This window comes from Numenius arquata, chromosome W, assembly GCF_964106895.1.
Source record: "Numenius arquata chromosome W, bNumArq3.hap1.1, whole genome shotgun sequence".
Taxonomy (NCBI): Eukaryota; Metazoa; Chordata; class Aves; order Charadriiformes; family Scolopacidae; genus Numenius; species Numenius arquata.
The window spans coordinates 17,426,419-17,436,738 of record NC_133615.1 but is presented as its reverse complement, the minus strand read 5'-3'; the positions used below and the strand labels follow the sequence as shown (position 1 = coordinate 17,436,738).

The following is a 10,320-nucleotide window of genomic DNA, read 5'->3' as shown; positions in this document are numbered from 1 at the left end:
TTCACCTTTCAGCTTTTGAGATGGAGTCCTACAAACAGCAGTCTGCATTATTCCATGAGCCTGATCCCTAGGATGCATTCTGTAACAGATAGGGAACCAACGGTAAATAATCCCAACATTAAGTAATTCCCAGGAAGGGAGTGAATTAAGGTGACTCAGGCAGTTTGGTAAGACCATATCCCTGACGAGTAAACAGACTATATAAGAACACAAAGCTGTGAAAAGAAAATGGTTGCAATTTTGTATGGCAGAACTACTGCAAAGTAATAAGAATACTACACTGGGTTTTTACTAGGAAACATTCCAGCATTTAATATATCTTAGTTTTAGGACAATATACAGTGCTTTAATTTTGCAACTTTAAAGCCATTCAGAAAGTTTCTTGTGACTGTGTTAGGATTTTAGCCATATTTAATCATATTTTAAGTGAAACTTGCCAAATACTACAAAATAAGACTTACAAAAATTTTTAAGAGAAAAGGGTTTGATTCTGTACTTACTGAAACCAAAGAGAACCTCTCAAATGAAGCACTTGCATCATAGTTAAATTTCCTATGATTCACAAAGTTACATTGCCTCTCACCAGTGAATAAACTGGAAAAAAAAGGCCACATTTTTTTGAAAATGTCATGGAACCAGAAAGTTTCAAATCATTAAATACAGATATAATTCATCTATATTGGTTAGAAACTAATACATTAAAGAAGTGGTTATCAACTTTTTGTGACGGTTTGTCAATCCTCAAAATATTCTTAGGGAGGCACAGACCCCTTGACAGTGAATAACTTCTTTGCAAGAAGTTGACTGTTCTTGCTATCTTTTGAGCAGCTCTTAGAAGTAGACCTCAAGGATTCATGGACCACAGCTCAAAAAACCATTAGAACCAAGATAATAAATGATGTGTTTTTCTACAAATGCTAAGAAGTACTTTATAAAAATCTGCATTATAGAGAAACACTCATCATATAAGAATTTTCATCACACAAGAATTATCCTGAGAGTCTAAGCAAGGGTTTGAAGTGCGTGTTAAAACTAGACAAAACCCAGGGATAAGGCTTAGACATGGGTATTTCTTCTCTCTCATACACACTGAGACATATTGCCACCTATACTGGTTTTACTATTTGTCCTTCTTAATCTCCCTTAACACTGGCTCAGAGGTCAGACTTTGAGAAGCTGTTATTCTACATTACTTTGCCTTGTAGGCAAGCAGGTAGGAAGGAAAAGCAGAGACTGAGTAGAGACCTATTATTACTTTGGGTAGGAGCACAGAGAAAGCAAGGAGCAGCATATGATTATTTCCATCAGCAAACAAGATGGAAACAGGTAAGGAATCATGACTCACAGACTGGCACTGGCTTGCAGTCAGAGCTAAGAAAAAATATTAGTCTGACTCGAAATGTGTACTGCTCCTGATGGAACCAAAGTTCTTGGGTTTTATTGTTGTTCTGCTTTTCTAACATCGTAACATACAACACACTAATAATCCTAGTACAATAAACATAATTACTGCAATGAAGAGCTGCTTAAGCCATATAAAATTAGGTAACCATGATGTAAGCTTTTCCCAGAGCTTAGTAAAACCTAGAGAAGCACCATCTTGGGCCACTTGGTGTAAGACCTTTGCATGTTCCCAAATTTTCTGGATATCGGTTTCGATCTTACCTGACTCAGCGACATAAGTACAGCAGCTTGTATTGATCAGAGTACAGACTCCCCCTACATTAGCTGTTATTATATCTAGGGCCATTCTGTTTTGTATGACCATGCCCTTCAGGGATTCTAGTTCCTTGCCCAAACAGGAAAGGGCATCAGCAGTTGAGTTTGCTGTTATTTCCATTTCTGCCAAAATATTTACTATGGCCCGTTCTAGTTTGTACACACCTAGTGAAGGAAGCAGAACTCTGACAAAACTGTGAAATCCGGTGTTATATCTAAGTAAAGGGTTGGAGATCATCTGTTTATTGAATTTTCTCCAAACACCCCGTACAATACCTCTCATACCATTTCTATGGAACATTTGTAATGGAGGAGCTAAATAACCCATAGTACAGTCTCCTGTCCAATGTCGTGGCAGCTGCTTTCTAGCCTTTAAATCTCCGCATAGCCACCAATACCCATCCGGTAGGTTACAGGTAGCATTTATAGCCAGGGAAGTATCGGCAGTGCTTCTGCCATACAAGTATTGCGCCCACTTCTGTTCTCCTTCTCCTGGAGAAGCTTTTGTATAGTTTATTGGCTTGTCAACACTAGTTATGTTCCCTTTGACCAAAGCTATTGTGGTCCAGTTGCCTAGGTCCGTACAGCTAAATTGCCCTAATGATGCTCCCGAAGTGTTGTAACTTCTGTATGGCACGGAGTGGTTTACTAATGCTAATGTATAGGTTACTTGCTCTAATGTAGAGCTTTCCATCCGACAGGAATATGAGGTTTTAAGCATTTCATATGGATTTATATCTGTCCAGTTGCTTACAGGGACTCCAAAAAGTGGAGAATCAAAGTCATCAGCTTGCCCACATATCCAACAGTCACTAACATCGGTATATTTTACAACACTCTTTACAAGGGATGCGTAAGCATTTGTGTTAATGGATGCACCTACTAAGCCACAGTACAATAAGGCTACAAGAGTCCAAATTACTGTCTTCGGAGATGGAGTTTTAAAGGTCCGGTAGGCGTCGATTCCCATTGTGGTTTAGGTTTAGATGATGTATCCATGAGGCTTGTTCTTTAATCTTGACTGCTGTGTGAGAAGTCAGCAGCACCTGGAATGGACCTTTCCATTTCAGCTTTAAAGGTGAATCTGAAAGAGATCTAACATACACATAATCTCCCGGTTTGATATTGTGCACAGGCCCATCGAGACCTCGGGCTCTAGTTCCTAAGACCAGCTTCTCTATTTCCCGAAGCTGTTTCTGCAGGCTTATTATATAATCAGTTAATACTTCGTTCCCGATTTCAGTTGATGTTCCCGCCTGCACAATATAGGGTCTCCCATACAATATTTCAAAAGGACTTAGCCCTTCCTTCGTTCTGGGCTTAGTTCTAACTCTCGGGAGTGCCAGAGGTAATGATTGAGGCCAAGGCAAACTGGCCTCTTGGCCTAGTTTTACAATCTGACCACTTGATTGCAATGAAGTGTGATCCCCTATCTGATGAGATTATCACAGGAACTTCAAATCTTGGTATTAGTTTGGCAAGGGAATGCTTCTGGCCACCCCGAAAAGGTATCCGTCAAGACCAACAGGTATCGAAAGCCCCCTTTTCTTGGGAGTTCTGAAAAATCAATTTTCCACTGTTGCCCTGGATCATTTCCTTTCCCTATTTGTCCAGGCTGGGCTTTAGGGCCTGTTTTGGGATTATTCTGCAAACATACCTCACACTGCTGTGTTATACAGGTTTTGGGAGAATATTAGCCGGCTCAAGTATTTATACAGAGCCTCTGTTCCCCAATGGGATTTTCTATGTTCTGCCATGACTACGGCCCACAACAATGCAAATGGTATTATTATTTTTCCCTGTGGAGTTTTAGCCCATTTTCTTTTTTCAATTTTCCCACCTGAGTCTTCAATTAGTTTCTGATCTTCTTTAGAATACCTGGGTTCACAATCAATTTGTATTTTACCGTCTGGGACCAGAGACTGCACCTCCAAATCACCTTTCTTTGCCACTCTTCTGGCCTCACGGTCCGCCATGGCGTTGCCCAATTCCTGAGCAGTGCTCCCTTTCTGATGAGCTTTACAATGCATAATAGCCACCTTCTTTGGTAACTGCACTGCTTCCAGAAGCTTAAGAATTTCTTCGGCATGTTTTATATGTTTCCCTTGGGTAGAGAGGAGTCCTCTTTCCCTCCATACAGCTCCATGAGCATGGACTACCCCGAAAGCATATTTGGAGTCCGTCCAAATGTTGATTTTCTTGTCTTTGGCTAGTTCCAATGCCCGAATTAGGGCTATTATTTCCGCTTTCTGTGCTGAGGTGTTTGGGTCAAGGGCTTTGGATTCTATTACCTGGTCTGCAGTGGTTACCACGTATCCCGCCTTGCGGACGCCTTGTCGAACAAAGCTGCTTCCATCAGTATACCAGGAATCTTCAGCGTCTTTCAGCGGCTCCTCTTTTAGGTCGGGTCGGCTGGAATAGACTGCTTCGATTTTTTCCAGACAGTCATGCGATACCGGTTCTCTCGTATTCCCGCTAAGAAAAGATGCTGGTTTGACAATGTTAGTAACCACTATTTCCACATCATCCTGTTCCACTAAGACAGCTTGGTATTTAAGGAACCTTTGTGGTGAGAGCCAGTGTCCTCCCTTTACTTCTAATACCGCTGATACAGTATGAGACACTATTACTGTAATCTTTTGGCCCAGTGTAAACTTATGTGCTTCTTGAATATTTAGCACCACTGCTGCTACTGCCCTCAAGCAGCTAGGCCAGCCCCTGCTTACCTCATCAAGCTGTTTAGGGAAGTATGCCACTGCCCTTCGGTATGGTCGCAGGTTTTGGGCTAGGACTCCTAGAGCTATTCCCTGCTTCTCGTGAGAGAACAGCCAGAAGGGTTTAGTAGTGTCTGTTAACCCCAAAGCAGGGGCATCCATTAATTTTTTCTTTAGCTGACTGAATGCTCTTTCTGCTTCTCCATTCCAGATGAGGTATTTTGGGTTAGATTTTAGCAGTTCATAGAGCAGTTTTACCATGAGTCCATAGTTATATATCCATAGGCGACACCATCCCGTCATTCCTAGGAACGTGCGGAGCTCTTTAGCTGTCTGCGGTCGAGGGGTCTGACAGATAGCCTCCTTTCTCGCTGTCCCTAGGGTCCGTTGGCCTGCAGTTATCTCATATCTGAGGTAAGTCACTTGCTGTTGAGCTACTTGGGCTTTCTGTGGAGAGACTCGATAACCATTAAGTCCGAGGAAATTTAGCAGACTAATTGTCCATACTATACACAATTCTTTTGTCTCGGTGGCTATCAATAGATCATCTACATACTGTAATATTACTCCAGCTCCATGTGGCTGCTCCCATTGTTCCAGGTCTTTGGCTAATTGATTTCCGAAAAGAGTGGGGCTATTCTTAAACCCTTGTGGTAACACAGTCCATGTTAGTTGTGTCTTCCTCCCAGAATCTGGGTTTTCCCACTCAAATGCAAACAGCAGCTGGCTTTCTGGGCTCAAAGGTAGGCAAAAGAAGGCATCTTTCAGGTCCAATATGGTAAACCAAGCCAATTCAGGTACTAATTTAGTTAATAATGTGTATGGGTTTGCCACAACAGGGTGCAGATCTTCAACAATTTTATTAATAGCTCTGAGATCCTGTACTATTCAATAACTGCCATCCGGCTTCTTGACCGGTAGAATAGGAGTGTTGTATTCTGATTCACACTCCTTTAACAGCCCATACTTAATGAACCAGTCGATTACTGGTCGGATTCTTTCCCTATCCTCCATTCTAAGGGGATATTGTCTAATCCTTACAGTCCACGCTCCCTGTCTTAGCTTGACTATTATTGGAGAGGCATTTTTCACCTTTCCAGGCATCTCCGAGGCCCATACTCCCGGATACACTTGGTTCAGAACTTCCTCAGGCACTCCCGAGCCAACAGGAGTATTTATGAGGGCCAAACTCAAAATTTCGATTAGCTGGTCATTTCCCACTCGAAGTTCCACTTTCCCTTTTTTAAATTTTATCTCCGCCTTTAACTGTTCTAATAAGTCTTGCCCTAGTAAAGGTCTTGGCGAATTGGGCATGTATAAAACTTTGTGTATCCCCAATTGTTTCCTTAATTTAAATTTAAGAGGTTTTAGAAAATATGCCTTTTCACTCTGGCCAGTAGCTCCCCTTACCGTTACAAAGTCATCATCTACAGGTGTCAAAGCTTGATTTAAGGCTGAAAACATTGCCCCGGTGTCAACTAGAAACTCCATGCTCCATTGTTTTTTCTCTAGCTTTAATGTAACCAGTGGATCCTCTAGGGTAGATTCCTCAGGTCCCCATCAGTCCTCCTTTGCATGGGCCTGTATCCTTCCCTTCCCTCTCCGTCTCTCTGGACACACGTTTCCCATAACTCCAAATCCTTTACTCTCTTGTAGCACCGCTACCAACTCCCGCTTATCTTTCCTTCTGTCCTCCTCTCTGCTTTCTGCCGACCTCAACTTTATCACTTGCTGCAACATCTCTTCAACTTTCCTTTTCCTTCTCTCTTATTTTCCTTCTCTAAAGCTAACACCATTGGGTCCTGTGGGGCTGTCAATCCACAGTCTGTTCGATAGTCGGGATGATTTCAGAGGGTAAAGAACATGTCTGCATACGAGACCTCATCCCACTTCCCCTCTCTCCTCAAAAACAACATTAATTGCAATAAAGTATTATAATTCAATGTTCCGTTCAAGGGCCATTTCTCCCCATCATCTAATTTATACAAGGGCCACCACTGATTACAATATTAAAGTTTTCTTATCCACACTCCCACCTGGTGGTCCTCCTATGTCCTTCCAATGAGCCAAAATACAGCCTAAAGGACTCTTCTTCAATACTCCACCACTTTGTCTGTTTCCCATGATGTCTGCCTATCTTTCAACCAAGAAATACGACGACCTTATTATGTCGACAACAACTTAACCTAACCCAGGGTAAACTGTATAAAGGGTGTGCTTATCCTGCAACGGATACACCTAAACTCTAAACAATCACTAAGATTCCTCCAAAAGAAATAATATACTTGCGACAACTTAAACACTTAACGCGAACAGACAATAATGCTTACAGAGCGGACAGACACTAGTCCGTGCTCCATCCGAAGGGGTTTTTTATAACTCCCCTTTCTACACTCCCCCCCTACAATATTTAGACAACTCTATGGCTACATAGCTCAAATTCTACTGATTCTTAATACTCCCTAAATTCCCACAGATTACCCGTTTTAGTTCACCTGAATGCTCAATTTTATCCCAGTCAGACCAGTTCCCTTGGCACTGAGTACACCAAAAATCGCTTCGAAATTGTACCCAAACAAATTCCAAGACAAATTCCCCCTATACAGACAATAAGTATAATTTGCTTCAACCAACCCCACCCCCAAGTCCATTCAGCAAACAGGTTCCACACAGTGGTTTCCACAAGTTGCTGGTTCAGTCCATGCAGGTCTTGCAACTGGGCATGGATGGATTTGGAGTGGTCACTTAGATTCATACAACGCAATTCTTCAAAATCTTGACAACCATGTCCATGAACTAAAAGCAGAAAATAGTCATATGTGTAGAGTAACTCTTCATGATATTTGGACTAATAATATTACACCATCGTGTGTTATTCTGGTACCACGGGATGGTGGCGTTGACCCACCAGGAGACTGTGTTATTGTTTATACTTAATGATGCTTGCATCCGACCGGAGGGCGTTTCCAGCAGAGGTGCTATTGATCATCATGTTGAATTCTCCAGTTGTTAGCGGCACTCCCATCAGGCATGTCGTGAACGGATTTTGGGGTGTGGCTGTGCTAAGACACAGCGTATCTTGTCCCGTTGCATTAGCCAGAGTTACCCAGATGTTTTGATCACGGGGGTAGTGCGTTTGCAGGTACCTACTCAATGATATAAACAGTAGAAATGGTTAGAGTCCCCCACCCCTTTCCCAGCCCCCTAATCTCTGCGCCATAATTGCTGAGCAGGCACACTTAGCCACTGTGCTTCTCCTGGTACTGCTATCGTGACTGCCTGTGTGTCATCGGCTGCCACTACTTCAGCTGCGATGGGCCCCACCTCTCCTGGGGCTTGATACCAGACACGTGCACCTGCAAACATCTTTGATATAGGGGTGCTGGTGATGCAAAGTGGGGGCATTATCCAAAAGTAAATATAGGCCAACGGCCCTGTGCTCGACTCCCGACTGGTGGATGCAGCATTCCGTACTCCTAAAGAAATGGGCCGGAGGTAACTTGGAGTTATTGAGTTCACTAGAGTGAAACCACTGGCTAGGTGTCGGGGACATAACATACAAAAAAGGAATACCTGATGCTCTGATTCTACAGTAATAGTCACGTCTGGGGACAGCCATTGAATATGGTTGCCTGCGACCGTTACCGATTGTGTAGTATGAAGGACTAAAAAAAAAAACCTACCTCAGCAGTTATTGTAAATTCTAGGCCGTTACTATAATGCACCTGAGTAAGTGGGAGTCTTATTGGCCTAGCCTGTTGGCTTTTCATGAGCAACAAAGGTGTCTGATCCCCCGCCACCGCATGATTGTTTAGGATCCTCACATTATCCAGAGGCGGAAATACAACACGAGAATCATGTAGCTTATCACCAAAGCAGCTCTCTTCAAAAAAAAAAAAAAGGCCTTGCCGTACACAAGAAATTCTGGTTGTTATTTGCAGTCAGGTAGCTCCGAATGGCCCACATGGCTTTGCTGGGCACAGAAAGGCCACCGCTCAGCTAACCCTCGGGTGACGTCAGGTGGCAGGAGTTCCAGGTGCCCCGGTGAGCAAAGCGATGCTTCCCGTTCTCCCAACCGGCAGGAGGGACATGCAGCGAGGCAGAGGGAGAAGCTGCTGGGTGCCAGGCAGGTCTCTAGTGGATCCCCCCATTTCTCAGTTTGAGTCCATTGCAGGAGCGGGAAAAGAAGTCATAAACCAAGCACATGCCAAACACAGTGATTCCAGTCTCTTTCACCAGCATTACATATGCCCCAAGGAATAAACTAAGCAGCAAAAAGAATGGGGAGGCAGTGGGAGGAAAATGTTCCCCAACATAACGCTGATCCACACTCCTATTATAGGAGAGAAAAGTCAACAGTGACGTGCAGAAAGCGGACTCCACAACCTGTGAGGTTGTAAAGTAGGTATGTTTATTCGGTGCCGGGCAGCACGGGGGGGTCGCCCCACCAAAATCGTGTGCACCCACCGCGGCAGTTATCTTAGGATTTATACAATCAGATCTTACATATTCAAGGGGCGCCTATACATATCCATGACCTTTCCCCGAAAAGGCGGTCTTTATTACAATGAGTTATGAGAAATCATTTCCATAGTCTCCGCCTTTAACTCCTCCCAGCTGCACATGCGCAGTGTCTCCTGGTGGTCGTGGGCCATATGTCTTCCTCGCTGTGTACCTCTCGCTTTTCATGTTAATGTGTTGCTCCAGGCCACGGGGTTGGGAGACCAGATGATCACTCTGTCAGGACAACTGAGAATACCAATTGTTCCCTTATCTCCCATCGAGGCCAATGCGACCACTTTATGGTTTCAACACATCCTTTCTTTGCCTAAACACCTTGGCAATGGCTTTAGGCTATAGATACACAGTTTAAGCCAAGCAATGGCCCTGCTATTAACCCTTGAGTGTTATTTCCCCTTATCAACAGAAAGAATAGACAGGCTAGGACATCCGCTCTGCCTACTATACCTGTTACAGTCTCAGTGTGAATGGGATGCACAGCAAAGAACAGTGCCGTGACAAAAGCAAGTCGACAGTCCTTGAACACAGCTTTGTCACAAGTGTACATCAGCACAAGAGTCAATAGACAGTGTAAAATTACATTCACTGTGTGGAAATAGAAGGGGTTCATACCAGCCAGCAATATGTTTAACTTGAAGGTGAGGACGCAGAGGGGCCGGTAGGATTTGTGGCTGATGTTCTCGGCCATCCACTTGCCCCAGAAGTCGTTGGCGAAGACAGCGGCCACGGGGGTGGCCGCCCGCATGTCGGGTTTGTTCATGATGGCCCAGACGTCGACCTGCACGAACTTGCCCTGCAGGGAGTTGCCGTAGCAGAGGGCACACAGCCCCGCCAGCTTCGCCGCCGCGGCGCAGCGCAGGGGGAGGGGGGCGGCGCGGTTCAGTCCCGGCTACGGGAGCCCAGCGCCGAGCCCGTCACTATGGCGCGGGGCGCGGGGCCGGCTGTCCCGGCCCCAGCCCTGGCTCCGCCGCCGCGGCGGGGGGGGAAGCAGCAGCAGCCTCCCCGCGCCATCCCTCCTCCTTGTCCTTGCGTCTAAACATTGTACATATACAAACTCCTCGCCTGATGGAGCGTCAGCCCTAGTCACGTACAAGAACAGTACCACACCGGGCAGAACACCTCCTCAAGTGAGTCACCAAACGACCCCGCACACAACAAAAGACAAACAATAGCGCTGATCAGCAGGTATAAGCTGGCGCCCGCACCAGCGGCAACGAGCAATCACAAACAATGGCAACACTTACACAGCGGACATACAAAAACATCACTTGTATCTTGGGGAGACAATGTTCCGACAATGGGCGGTTTCTAAAGACAGCTCGGTCCTGATGCAGCTGTGCATTTCCACTGACCAAGCCCCATCCAC

The 10,320-nt window shown here is 44.8% G+C and overlaps 1 pseudogene; it reads right to left on the bottom strand.

The window, feature by feature from the left end:
• Positions 1-422: 422 nt before the first annotated feature.
• Positions 423-9,965, bottom strand: LOC141476787 (protein O-mannosyl-transferase TMTC1-like; annotated as a pseudogene).
• Positions 9,966-10,320: the final 355 nt, after the last annotated feature.